Source organism: Oncorhynchus nerka, linkage group LG15 (assembly GCF_034236695.1).
Source record: "Oncorhynchus nerka isolate Pitt River linkage group LG15, Oner_Uvic_2.0, whole genome shotgun sequence".
Lineage (NCBI taxonomy): Eukaryota > Metazoa > Chordata > Actinopteri > Salmoniformes > Salmonidae > Oncorhynchus > Oncorhynchus nerka.
This window is the reverse complement of record NC_088410.1, coordinates 85,100,399-85,117,193: the sequence shown is the minus strand read 5'-3', so window position 1 is coordinate 85,117,193 and position 16,795 is coordinate 85,100,399. Positions and strand designations below refer to the sequence as shown.

Here is a 16,795-nt window from a genome sequence, read left to right as displayed (position 1 = left end):
CCATAGCATCACTGCTTCAACCATATTAACAACATCATCCCTGCTTCAACCATATTAACAATATCACTGCTTCAACCATAGCAACAATATCATCACTGCTTCAACCATAGCAACAATATCATCACTGTTTCAACCATATTACAAAATATCATCACTGCTTCAACCATATTAACAATATCATCCCTTCTTCAACCATATTAACAATATCACTGCTTCAACCATAGCAACAATATCATCACTGCTTCAACCTTATTAACACTATCATCACTGCTTCAACCTTAGGAACAATATCATCACTGCTTCAACCATAGTAACAATATCATCACTGCTTCAACCATATTAACATTATCATCACTGCTTCAACCTTAGGAACAATATCATCACTGCTTCAACCATAGTAACAATATCATCACTGCTTCAACCATATTAACATTATCATCACTGCTTCAACCTTAGGAACAATATCATCACTGCTTCAACCATATTAACATTATCATCACTGCTTCAACCATATTAACATTATCATCACTGCTTCAACCATATTAACAATATCATCACTGCTTCAACCATAGTAACAATATCATCACTGTTTCAACCATAGCAACAATATCATCACTGCTTCAACCATATTAACAATATCATCACTGCTTCAACCATAGCAACAATATCATCACTGCTTCAACCATAGCAACAATATCATCACTGCTTCAACCATATTAACAACATCATCACTGCTTCAACCATAGCAACAATATCATCACTTCTTCAACTATAGCAACAACAGCATCACAATGGGAAGGAATCCATGAAATAGTTATTTTCATGGTTAAAAACACTATTGGTTTCTCCTTGAACTGACTTTCTCTGACTTCCAAGTCCAATATGTGAAAGTTTCAGATGGGCTCAGTGTGTCTCCTCAGTTGTACCCTGTCATAAAGCTGGCATCTCTCTCCCTGCCCGCGCCTCTCTCGCTCCCTTCCTGGTTCTGCTCCACTGCCTGCCGGTCCCATTAAAAGGACAGTTCATGTCATCGTCTGCCTACTGTCGCCACCGAGGCCATCTGCTGCCCAGCTACAGAGAAGAGCCACCGTCACCAGCTGCACCACCAGGCAGGGCAGGTAGGTCCCAGATGGAGAGGTGTGGCCCCTCACCAGGCAGGGCAGGCAGGGCCCCAGAGGAAGATGTGTGGTCCCTCACCAGGCAGGGCAGGCAGGGCCCCAGAGGGAGAGGTGTGGTCCCTCACCAGGCAGGGCAGGCAGGGCCCCTAACAGAGAGGTGTGGCCCCTCACCAGGCAGGGCTCCAGAGGGAGAGGTGTGTCCCCTCACCAGGCAGTGAAGACAGGGCCCCAGAGGGAGAGGTGTGTCTCCTCACCAGGCAGGGAAGACAGGGCCCCAGAGGGAGAGGTGTGGCTCCTCACCAGGCAGGGAAGACAGGGCCCCAGAGGGAGAGGTGTGGCTCCTCACCAGGCAGGGAAGACAGGGCCCCAGAGGGAGAGATGTGGCTCCTCACCAGGCAGGGCAGGCAGGGCCCCAGAGGGAGAGGTGTGGTCCCTCACCAGGCAGGGCCCCTAACAGAGAGGTGTGGCCCCTCACCAGGCAGGGCCCCAGAGGGAGAGGTGTGGCCCCTCACCAGGCAGGGAAGACAGGGCCCCAGAGGGAGAGGTGTGGTCCCTCACCAGGCAGGGCAGGCAGGGCCCCTAACAGAGAGGTGTGGCCCCTCACCAGGCAGGGAAGACAGGGCCCCAGAGGGAGAGGTGTGGCTCCTCACCAGGTAGAAAGAGGGGAACCTTTCTGACCGTCCTAGTTTTCCGAAACAATCAATCCCAAAACAAGCGTAGGTCACTTTTCATTAGGTTCTTTTGACCCCAATGAAATCCCAAACATTACACCACTTCACTATCCCTTTCACTAAACCCTATGCCTTGTCAACCCCGACCTTCAACTGAATGATGGTAACTAAAACAAAATGTAAACATAATCACCATTTCTCATTTCTTGACTTTCCCTACATGAAATGAAACAGAAACTTGCACCAAGCCGGCTTCCTCCTGAAAATACCTAAAACATCTTGTAGTTACTCCATCCGTTTGCATGGTCCTACTGTTCACACTGATACAGGCCTGTCTGTCTGCAACGTGCCTGGCTCTGTCTCAGTGGACTCATTACCAGGCCTAGCCTTATTAACAGAGCACAGAGGAGACAGACAGACGACAATGAGGTCCTTGTGCATTACAAGCCTCTGCCAGGCACTGTAGAACAATGGCTGACTATGTAAACACAAATCATACTAGTCTAGTCAAGGGACACACTAAACTGCGTGTGTGCAATTGGTTTTGTCAGACCTATATTCTACACATGAAATCTGAAGTTCAATTGAATTATTGCAGCAAAATCCAATTTCTTCTATTTCCAATTCATTAAACTCTGAGTATGGTGTTCCTGTAATTCTCAAAAAGAAAGTGTACTGAGATGCTAGCTCTTCAACCTTCATCTCTCTCTCTCTTTGTACAAGGCCATGGCCAACATCATAGGGGTCCAGCTCCCATTCCTCCCTAGTGGAATGGTGCCTCACTGCCCCACTGCTTCACTGCCCTACTGCCTCGGGCTCGACTAGTAGTGGACCTGGAGCTCTCTGATGAAGGAATGAATAGCCTTTCCTCTTGAGAGAGAGAGAGAGGGGGGGGGGTAAAGAGAGAGAGGGAGAGAGGAGGGGGTAGATAGAGAGAGTAAGATTCCATAGAATCAAACCACTTCTGGAAAAATTGGAACACACTAAACAAACAACCACATGAAGAGTTATCTATCCAAAACAGAGATATGTGGATAAACCACTTCTCCAGTCTTTTTGGTACTACAACAATGAACAAACAGTTAAAACCATGTATAGTGCATTCGGAAAGTATTTAGACCCCTTGACTTTTTCCACATTTTGTTACATTACAGCCTTATTCTAAAATGGATTAAAATGTTTTTTTTCCCTCATCAATCCACACACAATACTGCATAATGACAAAGCAAAAACAGGTTTTTAGAATTTTATGCTAATTAAAAATAAAAAACTGAAATATTGCATTAACATACAGTACCAGTCAGAAGTTTACCATGGGCACGTCATTTATCTGAACTTCAGAACTCTGCCCCCTAGCCCTAAGAGGTTTTAACAAGAAGTTACGCTTTTAAACGATGTAAGACACTTTTCATGAATATTTAATATTACGAGTTTTGTATTTTGAATTTCTCGCTCAGCAATTTCACCGGATGTTGTCGTAGTGGCACGCCTCCCAAAGAGGTAACAAACCTCCAAACAAGCTTCAGTGCCATACAACACTCCTCCCATGGCCTCCAACTGCTCTTGAATACCATTACAACTAAATGCATGCTTTTCAACCGATCACTGCTCGCACCCGCCCGCCCGACTAGCATCACTACTCTGGACGGTTCTGACTTAGAATATGTGGAAAACTACAAAAACCTAGGTGTCTGGTTAGACTGTAAAATCTCCTTCTAGACTCATAGTAAACATCTCCAATCCTAAATTAATTCTAGAATCTGCTTCCTATTTCACAACAAAGCCTCCTTCACTCACGATGCCAAACATACCCTCGTAAAACTGACTATCCTACTGATCCTTGACTTCGGAAATGTCATTTACAAAATAGCCTCCAAAACTCTTCTCAGAAAACTGGATGCAGTCTATCACAGTGCCATCTGTTTCGTCACCAAAGCCCCATATGCCACCCAGCACTGCGACCTGTATGCTCTCGTCGGTTGGCCCTCGCTACATATTCGTCACCAGACCCACTGGCTCCAGGTCATCTATAAGTCTTTGCTAGGTAAATCTCCGCCTTATCTCAGATCACTAGTCATCATAACAACACCCACCGGTAGCACGCGCTCCAGCAGGTATATCTCACTGGTCATCCCCAAAGCCAACACCTCCTTTGGCCGCCTTTCCATCCAGTTCTCTGCTGCCAATGACTGGAACCAATTGGAAAAATCACTGAAGTTGGAGACTTAGATGTCCCTCACTAACTTCAAGCATCAGCTATCTGAGCAGCTTACCGATTGCTGCAGCTGTACACAGCTCATCTGTAAATAGCCCATCCTACTACCTACCTCATCCCCATATTGTTTTAATTGACTTTTTTCTTGCACATCATCATCTATCACTCCAGTGTTAATTTGCTAAATTGTAATTACTTCGCAACCATGGCATATGTATTACCTTACCTCCTTATTACATTTGCATACACTGTAAATAGACTTTTTCTATTGTGTTATTGACTGTATGTTTGTTTATTCCATGTGTAACTCTGGGTTGTTGCTTGTGTCACACAGCTTTGCTTTATCTTGGCCAGGTCTCAGTTGTAAATGAGAACTTGTTCTCAGCTGGCCTACCTGGTTAAGTAAAGGTCAAATAAAAAATAAAATAAAAATCTATGTGAACGTGCCTTAGGCATGCTACAAGGAGGCATGAGGAATGCAGATGTGGACAGGGCAATACATTGCAATTGCATCCGAACATCACACCTGTGGGACAGGTACAGGATGGCAACAACAACTGCCCGAGTTACACAAGGAATGCACAATCCCTCCATCAGTGCTCAGAGTGTCCACAATAGGCTGAGAGAGGCTGGACTGAGGGCTTGTAGGCCTGTTGTAAGGCAGGTCCTCACCAGACATCACTGGCAACAACGTTGCCTATGGGCACAAACCCACCAATGCTGGACCAGACAGGACAGGCAAAAAGTGCTCTTCACTGACGAGTCGCAGTTTGTCTCATCAGGGGTGATGGTCAAATTCGGGTTTATGGTCGAAGGAATGAGCATTGCACCGAGGCCTGTACTCGGGATCCATTTGGAGGTGGAGGGTCCGTCATGGTCTGGGGCGGTGTGTCACAGCATCATCGGATTGAGCTTGTTGTCATTGCAGGCAATGCCAACACTGTGCGTTACAGGGAAGACATCCTCCTCCCTCATGTGGTACCCTTCCTGCAGGCTCATCCTGACATGACCCTCCAGCATGACAATGCCACCAGCCATACTGCTCGTTCTGTGTGTGATTTCCTGCAAGACAGGAATGTCAGTGTTCTGCCATGGCCAGCGAAGACCCCGGATCTCAATCCCATTGAGAATGTCTGGGACCTGTTGGATCGGAGGGTGAGGGCTAGGGCAATTCCCCTCAGAAATGTCGGAAACTTGGAGGTGCCTTGGTGGAAGAGTGGTGTAACATCTCACAGCAAGAACTGGCAAATCTGGTGCAGTCCATGAGGAGGAGATGCACTGCAATACTTAATGCAGCTGGTGGCCACACCAGATACTGACTGTTACTTTTGATTTTGACCCCCCTTTGTTCAGGGACACATTATTACATTTCTGTTAGTCACACGACTGTGGAACTTGTTCAGTTTATGTCTCAGTTGTTGAATCTTGTTATGTTCATACAAATATTTACACATGTTAGGTTTTCTGAAAATAAACTCAGTTCACAGTTAGAGGACATTTCTTTTTTACTGAGTTTAGTAACCAAAATAGTGTTAAACCAATTCAAAATATATTTTGTATTTTAGGTCTTCGAAGTAGCCATCCTTTGCCTTGATGACAACTTTGTGCACTTTTGGCATTCCCTCAACCAGCTTCATGGGGTAGTCACCTGGAATGCATTTCAATTAACATGTGTGCCTTGTTGATTTATTTCCTTCTGAATGTGTTTGAGCCAATCAGTTGTGTTGTGACAAGGTAGGGGTGGTATTCAGAAGATAGCCCTATTTGGTCAAATAACAAACTTCAAGTGCAGTACAGCGTTACGTTAAGATTCTTGGATTTTCCAAACTTCTTTCATTTAAGAATGATGGTGTTTTTGGGGACCTTCAATGCTGCAGAAATATTTTGGGACCCTTCCCAGTCTGTGCCTCGACACAATCCTGTTTCGGACAACTCCTTCGACCTCATGGCTTGGTTTTTGCTCTGACATGCACTGTCAACTGTGGGACTTTATATAGACAGGTGTGTGCCTTTATAAATCATGTCCAATCAACTGAATTTACCATAGGTGTACTCCAATCAAGTTGTGGAAACATCTCAAGGATGATCAATTTATTTTTTATTACATTTTGTACCTTTATTTAACTAGGCATGTCAGTTAAGAACAAATTCTTATTTTCAATGACAGCCTAGGAACAGTGGGTTAACTGCCTGTTCAGGGGCAGAACGACAGATTTTTACCTTGACAGCTCGGGGATTCGATCTTGCAACCTTTCAGGTTACTAGTCCAACGCTTTAACCACTAGGCTACCTGCCACCAATTTAAACAGGATGAACCTGAGCTCAATTTTGAGTCTCATAACAAAGGGTCTGAATAGTTATGTATATAAGATACTTTTTTTATAGACTTTACAACATTTCTAAAAACCTGTTTTCGCTTTGTCATTATGGGATATTGTATATGGATTGACAAGGATTGTTTTTTATTTAATCAATTTTAGAATAAAGCTGTAACGTAACAAAATGTGGAAAAAGTCAAGGGGTCAGAATACTTTCTGAAGGAACTATAAATGATCAATTACAAATCTTAGAATCAGCTATTAAACACTGCCAGAACCCACTGGATTCTCCAATTACATTGAATGAATTACAGGACAAAATACAAACCTTCCAACCCAAAAAGACTTGTGGTGTTGATGCTATCCTACATGAAATGATAAAATATACAGACCACAAATTCCAATTGGCTATACTTAAACTCTTTAACATCATCCTCAGCTCTGGCATCTTCCCCAATATTTGGAACCAAGGACTGATAACCCCAATCCAAAAAAGTGGAGACAAATTTGATCGCAATAACTACCGTGGGATACGCGTCAACCGTAACCTTGGGAAAATCTTCTGCATTATCATTAACAGCAGACTTGTACATTTCCTCAGTGAAAACAATGTACTGAGCAAATTACCGTATGGCAGACCACGTATTAACCCTGCATACCCTAATTGACAAACAAACAAACCAAAACAAAGGCAAAGTCTTCTCATGCTTTTTTGACTTCAAAAAGCTTTTGACTCAATTTGGCATGAGGGTCTGCAAAACAAATAGCTAAATAAGTGATGTTGGGGTGGGGGGGGGGGACATACGACATTAAAAAATCCAACAATCGTGCTATTAAAATTGGCAAAAAACACACGTTTCTTTCCACAGAGCCGTGGGGTAAGACAGGGAAGCAGCTTAAGCCAAGACACTGTTGCCCTAGAGTACACAAAAAACTATACATACAGTACCTCGGCCTAAACATCGGCCTAAACAACAGATAACTTCCACAAAGTTGTGAACGATCTGAGGGCAAAGTAAGAAAGGCCTTCTATGCCATCAAAAGGAACATAAAATTTGACATATCAATTAGGATCGGGCTAAAAATACGTGAATCTGTCACCAACCAAGAATTCACTAAATGGGACAAAAAAACAAATGGAGACTCTTCAAATGAGGTGGAAACTGAGCTGCACATCCTAAACTCCTGACAAATGTATGACCTAAATTAGAGACATATATTTCCCTCAGATTAGACAGACCCACAAAGAATTTGAAAACAAATCCAATTTTGATAAACTCCCATATCTATTGGGTGAAATACCACAGTGTGCAATCAGAGCATCAAGCTTTGTGAGCTGTTGCTACAAGAAAAGGGCAACCAGTGAAGAACAAACACCATTGTAAATACAACCCATCATTATTTATTTTCTCTTTTGTACTATAACTATTTGCACATCGCTAAAGCACTGTATGTAGACATAATATGACATTTGTAATGTCTTTATTCTTTTGGAGTATAATGTTTACATTTCATTCGCATTGTTTATTTCACTTTTCTTTATCCATTTCACTTGCTTTGGTAATGTAAACATATGTTTCCCATGTCAATAAAGCCCCTTGAATTGAATTAAATTGAGAGAGGAGGGGTAGAGCGGAAGAGAGGGGGGGGGTGACCTGCCTCTGGCTATTATTCGGACACAGTACCTCTCCCGCTGCATTGGCCACAGACAGGGCGTGGCTGGGGGAGGGCTGGGAGAAGGGGAGAAGAGGGTGGAGGGGGAGGTTCTGGCTCACTACAGAATGTACTTTCTCTGCATGTGGAGAATGAACAGGAAGGTGGGTGGTCCCAGGAGAGAGGTAGAGAGAGATGGAGAGAGGGGTGAGGTGGGGCTTTCTGTTCCCAGCCTCTCACTGAGTTAAATGGTTTCCTAGTGTGTACATATATTCCTCTTACTCCATCCCAGAACTACTCTAGAGCACCATGAGGTAATGAGAGAGCTGAGACCTAAACTCAGGCCAGATGGGGAGAAGTAGTCTTCCTCACAGGGCTCGGCAGGTACTAGAAACCAGCATGACCCCTAAACAGTTTGACTTCCCTCATCTGAAGAAAGAAGTTGAGTATCCATTATTTTGTATTAAGAAGTGTTGGAGTTTATTCCCTTTCCAACTGACTACAGTATGTGCACTTCCAAAAAGGTCTTTCAGCTGCTGCAAGTCCACAATCCTCTCTAACCTATCCTTACCATGCTTCAGTAGGGCTAAGAGAGTGTCCTTCATTCCAACCACATCGCTAATCCTACAATTGAACCATAACACTTAAAAACTCTGACCACCAACAACCCTCTCAGATCAAAACCTAACTCTGCTTCAAACACACAAAGCTAAATCCCTCACCTCAAACCTTGACCCTGACCTCTCCCTGTGAGAGGTGCCACACCATCCAGTAAACATACTGCTTATATTACAACTATTTCCTCTTGTGTTCAGCACAATCCAGCCTGTTATAAGTGAGATGTATTCTCCCCCTGTTGTACCAGATGTGTCTCTCTTCCGTACCGTATGAGCAACTGAAGGCTGCCTTCTTTACGGCGGTGTCTTAGGAGCTTTATGAAGTAGTACCGTCTTGGCAGATTACCATGAGTCTGTGATGAGTGCACGCAAGATACCGATCAGCCCCAACTATACATAATGGAACAGGCTTACAGTGCATTGATTTTGGTCCTTCTGGTACTGCTACACTGGCTCAGATGTATTGGGTGTGAGGCGGATATTTCACACCATCTTTTCCCCCCATCAGACACGTATTAGGGGCAACAGTAATGTAGTCGATTGGCGCTGGAACATCAGAATCATTTAGAAATGCTAAACAGATTGCGGACATCCGAGTGATGGATTAATATAGTATCCAATCATGCCGAGGTGTCATCACCCCATTATGAATACTTCAGTGTCAGCGTCTGGAATAAGAGGAGGCAGGTCATTTGTTACATTCAGCTGCACAGTGGACCCAGCCTCCTACCCTAGACATGTACTGTAGAATAGAACCAGGGGAGGAAACACAGTCAACACAAACACAAAACAGGCTGGTTCGTGTGTGCCGATTCCCTACCATTCAGTACACACACACACTGGTTTTTCTGCCACTTTCATTGATGCTACTTCTGAGGAGGTCCAAAGTTAGGGAGAGTTGTGGGCCATCATGGCCGGCGAGTGGTGGTTTCATCTTGTGTCACTGCCAGCCAGTGGTTTGTTTTAGAAGGACAGATTCCAAGGGCAAGGAACCAGATTGAGCTCTAGTTTTATAGCTTTATTGGACATCTGTCAGTGATGTTATTGAGGTCCCACAGAGGTGAAACACAGTAAAAAGTCCTGGCATTTCTTCACAGCAGAATATATTTACAGGAGTCAGCCTGTGCATACTAACAAGTCTTGTCTGTTTGCTAGCCTTGATCCGGCTCAGGACAAGGCTTACAAACACCCTGACATAGAGAAGGAAACACACTTCAAGTCTTAATCTCTTAATCCACTGAGTGCTGAAGCTGATTTATCAGATAACTCCTCTGACTAAGAGGGGAAATTTCACTAAGAGGAGAAATCAGAGAAATCTAAGTCTCACACATGAACAATCTTAAACCTCATCGTGTAAGATTTCCTTTAACAAAGACAGTATAAGTGGTCAGCTCTGTGGTTCCCTCTCCTTCCAGAGCGAGATTATGTGACTGAGTTCCCTTCCTAGCACGCAATAGGGGAAGAGTTATAGGTAACTGCCAAAATTAAGGTAACGCCAACATAAAGCGTCTGGCGTTGGGCCACCACGAGTCGCCAGAACAGCTTCAATGCACCTTGGCATAAATTCTACAAGTAAGTGTCTGGAACTCTATTGGAGGAGTTGTGACACAATTCTTCCACGAGAAATTCCATAATTTGGTGTTTTGTTGGTGGTGGTTGAAATCATTTACTCTATTTTGGCAGTTACCTGTACGTGTGTCTCTGTTTGGGTTTTGACTAAACAGCCTCACATAACTCCAGTCACCTGACTGGCTGCCCTGCCGACTGTCCAGCTGGGGAACAGGAAGCATGACATCACTGCCCTGATGCAAAGGCATGTGTGAATGTGTTCCCCGTTAACACTGCATGACTGAAGATGGAGAGAGGCCAGGGAATCACGCTCTGAACCCAACCACAGACTCTCTCCCAGATAGCAGATAGCAGCCCACCATCTCATGACTGAAGAAGGAGAGAGGCCAGGGAATCACGCTCTGAACCCAACCACAGACTCTCTCCCAGATAGCAGATAGCAGCCCACCATCTCATGACTGAAGAAGGAGAGAGGCCAGGTAATCACGCTCTGAACCCAACCACAGACTCTCTCCCAGATAGCAGATAGCAGCCCACCATCTCATGACTGAAGATGGAGAGAGGCCAGGGAATCACGCTCTGAACCCAACCACAGACTCTCTCCCAGATAGCAGATAGCAGCCCGCCATCTCATGACTGAAGATGGAGAGAGGCCAGGAATCACGCTCTGAACCCAACCACAGACTCTCTCCCAGATAGCAGATAGCAGCCCACCATCTCATGACTGAAGATGGAGAGAGGCCAGGGAATCACGCTCTGAACCCAACCACAGACTCTCTCCCAGATAGCAGATAGCAGCCCACCATCTCATGACTGAAGATGGAGAGAGGCCAGGGAATCACGCTCTGAACCCAACCACAGACTCTCTCCCAGATAGCAGATAGCAGCCCGCCATCTCATGACTGAAGATGGAGAGAGGCCAGGAATCACGCTCTGAACCCAACCACAGACTCTCTCCCAGATAGCAGATAGCAGCCCACCATCTCATGACTGAAGATGGAGAGAGGCCAGGGAATCACGCTCTGAACCCAACAACAGACTCTCTCCCAGATAGCAGATAGCAGCCCGCCATCTCATGACTGAAGATGGAGAGAGGCCAGGGAATCACGCTCTGAACCCAACCACAGACTCTCTCCCAGATAGCAGATAGCAGCCCACCATCTCATGACTGAAGATGGAGAGAGGCCAGGGAATCACGCTCTGAACCCAACCACAGACTCTCTCCCAGATAGCAGATAGCAGCCCACCATCTCATGACTGAAGATGGAGAGAGGCCAGGGAATCACGCTCTGAACCCAACCACAGACTCTCTCCCAGATAGCAGATAGCAGCCCGCCATCTCATGACTGAAGATGGAGAGAGGCCAGGAATCACGCCATCTCTGAACCCAACCACAGACTCTCTCCCAGATAGCAGATAGCAGCCCACCATCTCATGACTGAAGATGGAGAGGCCAGGGAATCACGCTCTGAACCCAACCACAGACTCTCTCCCAGATAGCAGATAGCAGCCCACCATCTCATGACTGAAGAAGGAGAGAGGCCAGGGAATCACGCTCTGAACCCAACCACAGACTCTCTCCCAGATAGCAGATAGCAGCCCACCATCTCATGACTGAAGATGGAGAGAGGCCAGGGAATCACGCTCTGAACCCAACCACAGACTCTCTCCCAGATAGCAGATAGCAGCCCGCCATCTCATGACTGAAGGAGAGAGGCCAGGGAATCACGCTCTGAACCCAACCACAGACTCTCTCCCAGATAGCAGATAGCAGCCCGCCATCTCATGACTGAAGAAGGAGAGAGGCCAGGGAATCACGCTCTGAACCCAACCACAGACTCTCTCCCAGATAGCAGATAGCAGCCCACCATCTCATGACTGAAGAAGGAGAGAGGCCAGGGAATCACGCTCTGAACCCAACCACAAACTCTCTCCCAGATAGCAGATAGCAGCCCACCATCTCATGACTGAAGATGGAGAGAGGCCAGGGAATCACGCTCTGAACCCAACCACAGACTCTCTCCCAGATAGCAGATAGCAGCCCACCATCTCATGACTGAAGAAGGAGAGAGGCCAGGGAATCACGCTCTGAACCCAACCACAGACTCTCTCCCAGATAGCAGATAGCAGCCCGCCAGATAGCAGACAGCAGCCCACCATCTCATCCACTCAGTGTGAGAACATGCTAATGACACCTGTTCAAACAGAGAGTCTATCCAGTGTCCACCCACTAGGCAAGCAGAGTCGAGCAGAGGAAGCAAGGGTGAGCTGGGCAAACATTTCACACTGACCAGTCGACTCTGTGCTTTAAACCCTGAGGGCCAACCATCTCCAGCTGAGATGCCTTGTTGCTCTGCTCAGCACCATCTGCTCAACACACAGAGAGAACCATTAGACAGACCCACCTACGGGGTATCACAAACCCGTCAGCTCCATACCCCCTGTTCCCCTCCTCCATGGCACCTATACTCAGTAACGCAAATGAAAAAATACTAGTGTTTGCTGTAGTGTTTTTGCTGACTTACTGTAGTGTTTTTGTGGACATTACTATTGTAATATTATATTTGATATAGAAGCGGGAGGCTTTCTAAAGGAAACCTACTGGAGAAATAGTAAAGGAACACATGACCTATACAGTAGGTAGGACTGAGTTCTGAACGTGGAGTTCAGAGCTTCTGCTCTGTTCTATTACCTGCAAAGAGCACAATACAGTGCCTTGCGAAAGTATTCGGCCCCCTTGAACTTTGCGACCTTTTGCCACATTTCAGGCTTCAAACATAAAGATATAAAACTGTATTTTTTTGTGAAGAATCAACAACAAGTGGGACACAATCATGAAGTGGAACGACATTTATTGGATATTTCAAACTTTTTTAACAAATCAAAAACTGAAAAATTGGGCGTGCAAAATTATTCAGCCCCCTTAAGTTAATACTTTGTAGCGCCACCTTTTGCTGCGATTACAGCTGTAAGTCGCTTGGGGTATGTCTCTATCAGTTTTGCACATCGAGAGACTGACATTTTTTCCCATTCCTCCTTGCAAAACAGCTCGAGCTCAGTGAGGTTGGATGGAGAGCATTTGTGAACAGCAGTTTTCAGAAATGTGGCAAAAGTTCGCAAAGTTCAAGGGGGCCGAATACTTTCGCAAGGCACTGTATATGGTCTATACTTGGCATGTAGATTTTTCACTTACGGGTGGCACAAAATGGGATATGGGTGTGCGGACTGAGTAAATGTGCAAATTAAAGACTGTAATATTTACTACAGTGTTTTTAAGTGTAGATATACTGTAATATTTATTAAAGTATTCTACAAAATGCTATACTAAGTACTACACATGATTGAGGGATACTACAGTGTGTAGTATTGAATTCTACAGTATACTAAAGTTTACTACAGAATTATATAGTAAGTACTGTAGTATTCTGTATTAAACTTTAGTATTTTCTTTTATGTGGGAATATACAGAACTCAAACAGTCTGAGGCTACGAGGCCTTCCTCTCTGATCTCACCTCACAGACACACAGCCAACACCAACTGACACCACTACTTACAAACTGACATTGACATAGTTGAAATTCACAATCGCCATCTCTCAGTGACACTATAAATAAGTTAAGCTGAAGGTGCAGTATGCAGAGATCGCTCCACCATTTCCAACTTGGAAAAATTTGAATGGTAAATTTGGCAAAATTCTAATTTCAGATAATTTGACAAAACAAGCACTGTGAAATATATTTTCATTAAACAAATATATTCTATTTTCAACTGTTTCAAGTTGGTGTACAAAACCGAAAGTAAAATATGCATAAACTAAACATAAGAACGGGTATAGAGTATAGAAATAGCGCACATATAAGATTTACCGCTTCCTTTTTTTGGTCGGGTCGCAGTGTCTACTACCTAGTGCCTACTGCCTAGAGCCTAGTGCCTACAGCCTAGTGCCTACAGCCTAGTGCCTACAGCCTACAGCCTAGTGTCTACAGCCTAGTGCCTAGTGCCTACAGCCTAGTGCCTACAGCCTAGTGCCTACCGCCTAGTGTCTACTGCATAGCGCCTACTGCCTAGTGCCTACAGCCTAGTGCCTACTGCCTAGTGCCTACAGCCTAGTGCCTACTGCCTAGTGCCTACAGCCTAGTGCCTACTGCCTAGTGCCTACAGCCTAGTGCCTACTGCCTAGTGCCTACAGCCTAGTGCCTACTGCCTACAGCCTAGTGCCTACAGCCTAGTGTCTACTGCTTAGTGACTACTGCCTTGTGCCTAGTACCTGCTGCCTACAGCCTAGTGCCTACTGCCTAGTGTCTACTGCCTACTGCCTACTGCCTAGTGTCTACTGCCTACTGCCTAGTGCCTACTGCCTAGTGCCTACTGCCTACTGCCTTGTGCCGAGGACCTGCTACCTACAGCCTAGTGCCTAATGCCTACTGCCTACCATGATGTGAATGAAGCAACATGACAATGACCATATCATCCTGATCAACCACGTGCTTCCACATTTCCACCCTTTAAGACAATGTGATGTGACGCCAAACTCATGCTGGAGCAGCTGGCAGCAACTCTCCTCTCTCCGGGCTAACACAGACAGAGAGAGAGCCAGGACGGAGCCAGAGCCAGTACGGAGCCAGAGCCAGGACGGAGCCAGAGCCAGGACGGAGCCAGAGCCAGGGGGAGCAGAGAAACACACAGTCTCCACCGCTGCCTAGGAAAGCAGACCAGGACCAGCCCCTCCTTGTCCTAGTTCCCTTCTCCTACTCCCCTATCCCTATCCGGGTGCTGTGAGTTATCCAACGGAGGAATAAGTTAGCAAAAGAACGGTGGAATGAGATTAGTCATCCCATTGTCCAGTTACGCATTCCTCAAATACTTCCCCTACACACAAACACACACAAACACACACACACACACACACACACACACTGTGTGTAACTCACCCCGGTAGCGGAGGCTGTCATGGTGGTTGTGCTGGTGGTGCTGATGGTTGTTCACCAGGGGCGAGGGGGGGCTGCTGGCCCCCAGCTCTGCCAGTCTACGGCTGGTGGCCGACAGCTCTGAGCGCAGGTTGGTCACCTCCTGACTGGCAGACTGGATGGCCCCATCGATCCTCTGAGCCAGCTGCTTGTTGTCTTCCATCATTTTAAGGATTTTCCCCTGAGGACCAAACCCACACAGAGCAGCATGGTGTCAAGTGGAGCATTAGGGGATGAAGAGACTGATACCCTCTCCCTCTCTCTTCTTCTTCTCCTCCTCTGCCTCTTCTTCTCTCACAGTTTACTTCACACATAAAAATGCCAGCAGCCAGTTGCTCTTATCTCCCCTCCGTTCAGCCAGAACAGAGATGGTGTGTCTACTTGTTACTGCATACAGTCAGTATCCTCCTGTCCCTGATTTGTGTGTTTTTCCAAAAACAGAAAGTGAGTGAGAGAAAGAGATGAAACACAGCAGACGGAGAAGGAAAGTGAGTATTCCTGCCGAGGAGAATGTGCTGTGAGCAGCTGCTCTATGAGAGGACCCAGCGCATACAGAGATGACATGCACCCTTTTAAATGGAACGTACCATGTGCTGCAGCACCAGGGGAGAGGGGGGTTGGGGGGGTGATAGAGGTAGCTAGACTAAGCTCCACTTCTCAAACTCTTTAACAACAGAATACATCATCATGTATCCCACATCCTACAGACAGACTGACTTAGTAATCCACTCTCCTATGTGAAGCTTGTTTTCCCATTTTTCTTGGCTTGGATGTAGTGTTGGTCCCTGTAACAAAACTCTCTCTCTCCCTATTTCTCTATATATATATATATATATATATATATATAAGGACATTTCAAATGTCATATTATGGCTATGTACAGTGTGGTAACGATGTGCAAATAGTTCAAGTATGAAAGGGAAAATAAATAGATAGATAAATATAGTTTATTTGCAATGGTGTTTGTGCTTCACTGGTTGCCCTTTTCTTGTGGCAACAGGTCACAAATCTTGCTGCTGTGATGGCACACTGCGGTATTTCACCCAATAGATACGGGAGTTTATATGTGTCTCTAATATGGTAACACATTTACTTTCTCTCTCGCGCAGACACACGTACACACACACACACGTACACACACGTACACACACACACACACACACACACACACGTATACGTACACGCACACTCACACACACAGTCTTTATATCAATCCCACCCCTCTCTTTCTATTCATTATATATTCATCCTTTGTCCCTGGAAAGCTCGCCCCCACATCGTAAGAAATGAAAGGGGGCTGGCTCAAGCCTGGCCAAGAGGAAAACATGTCAACCCCGAAAACAAACTTAGCATAGGACTAACAGACAGTTAGAGGCACAGCCCATAAATGAGGAGAGGCTGGGAGAATTACAATTGAGCCTCAGTAAGAGAACATTGTGGGCTTATGTCTATGATCAAAAACGGCTCAAAAGGATTACAAGTTCGAGATTTATCTCTAACCCCATCAAACAAACACTACCAGATCAATTCCTATTTTGGAGGGATAGGCAGTTTTATGAAACACAGAGATTTGGAAGTGTATGCCTTTAGATAGCGAGATAAATCGTTAACACTTCTCAATACAGCTACAGTTCAGCCCACCTCTAACACCCTGATCAAATCATAC

The 16,795-nt window shown here is 45.5% G+C and overlaps 1 pseudogene; it reads right to left on the bottom strand.

Annotated features, from left to right (window-relative positions):
* Nucleotides 1-16,795, bottom strand: part of LOC115115236 (kazrin-like) — a 634,395-nt pseudogene that overhangs the window by 409,943 nt on the left and 207,657 nt on the right.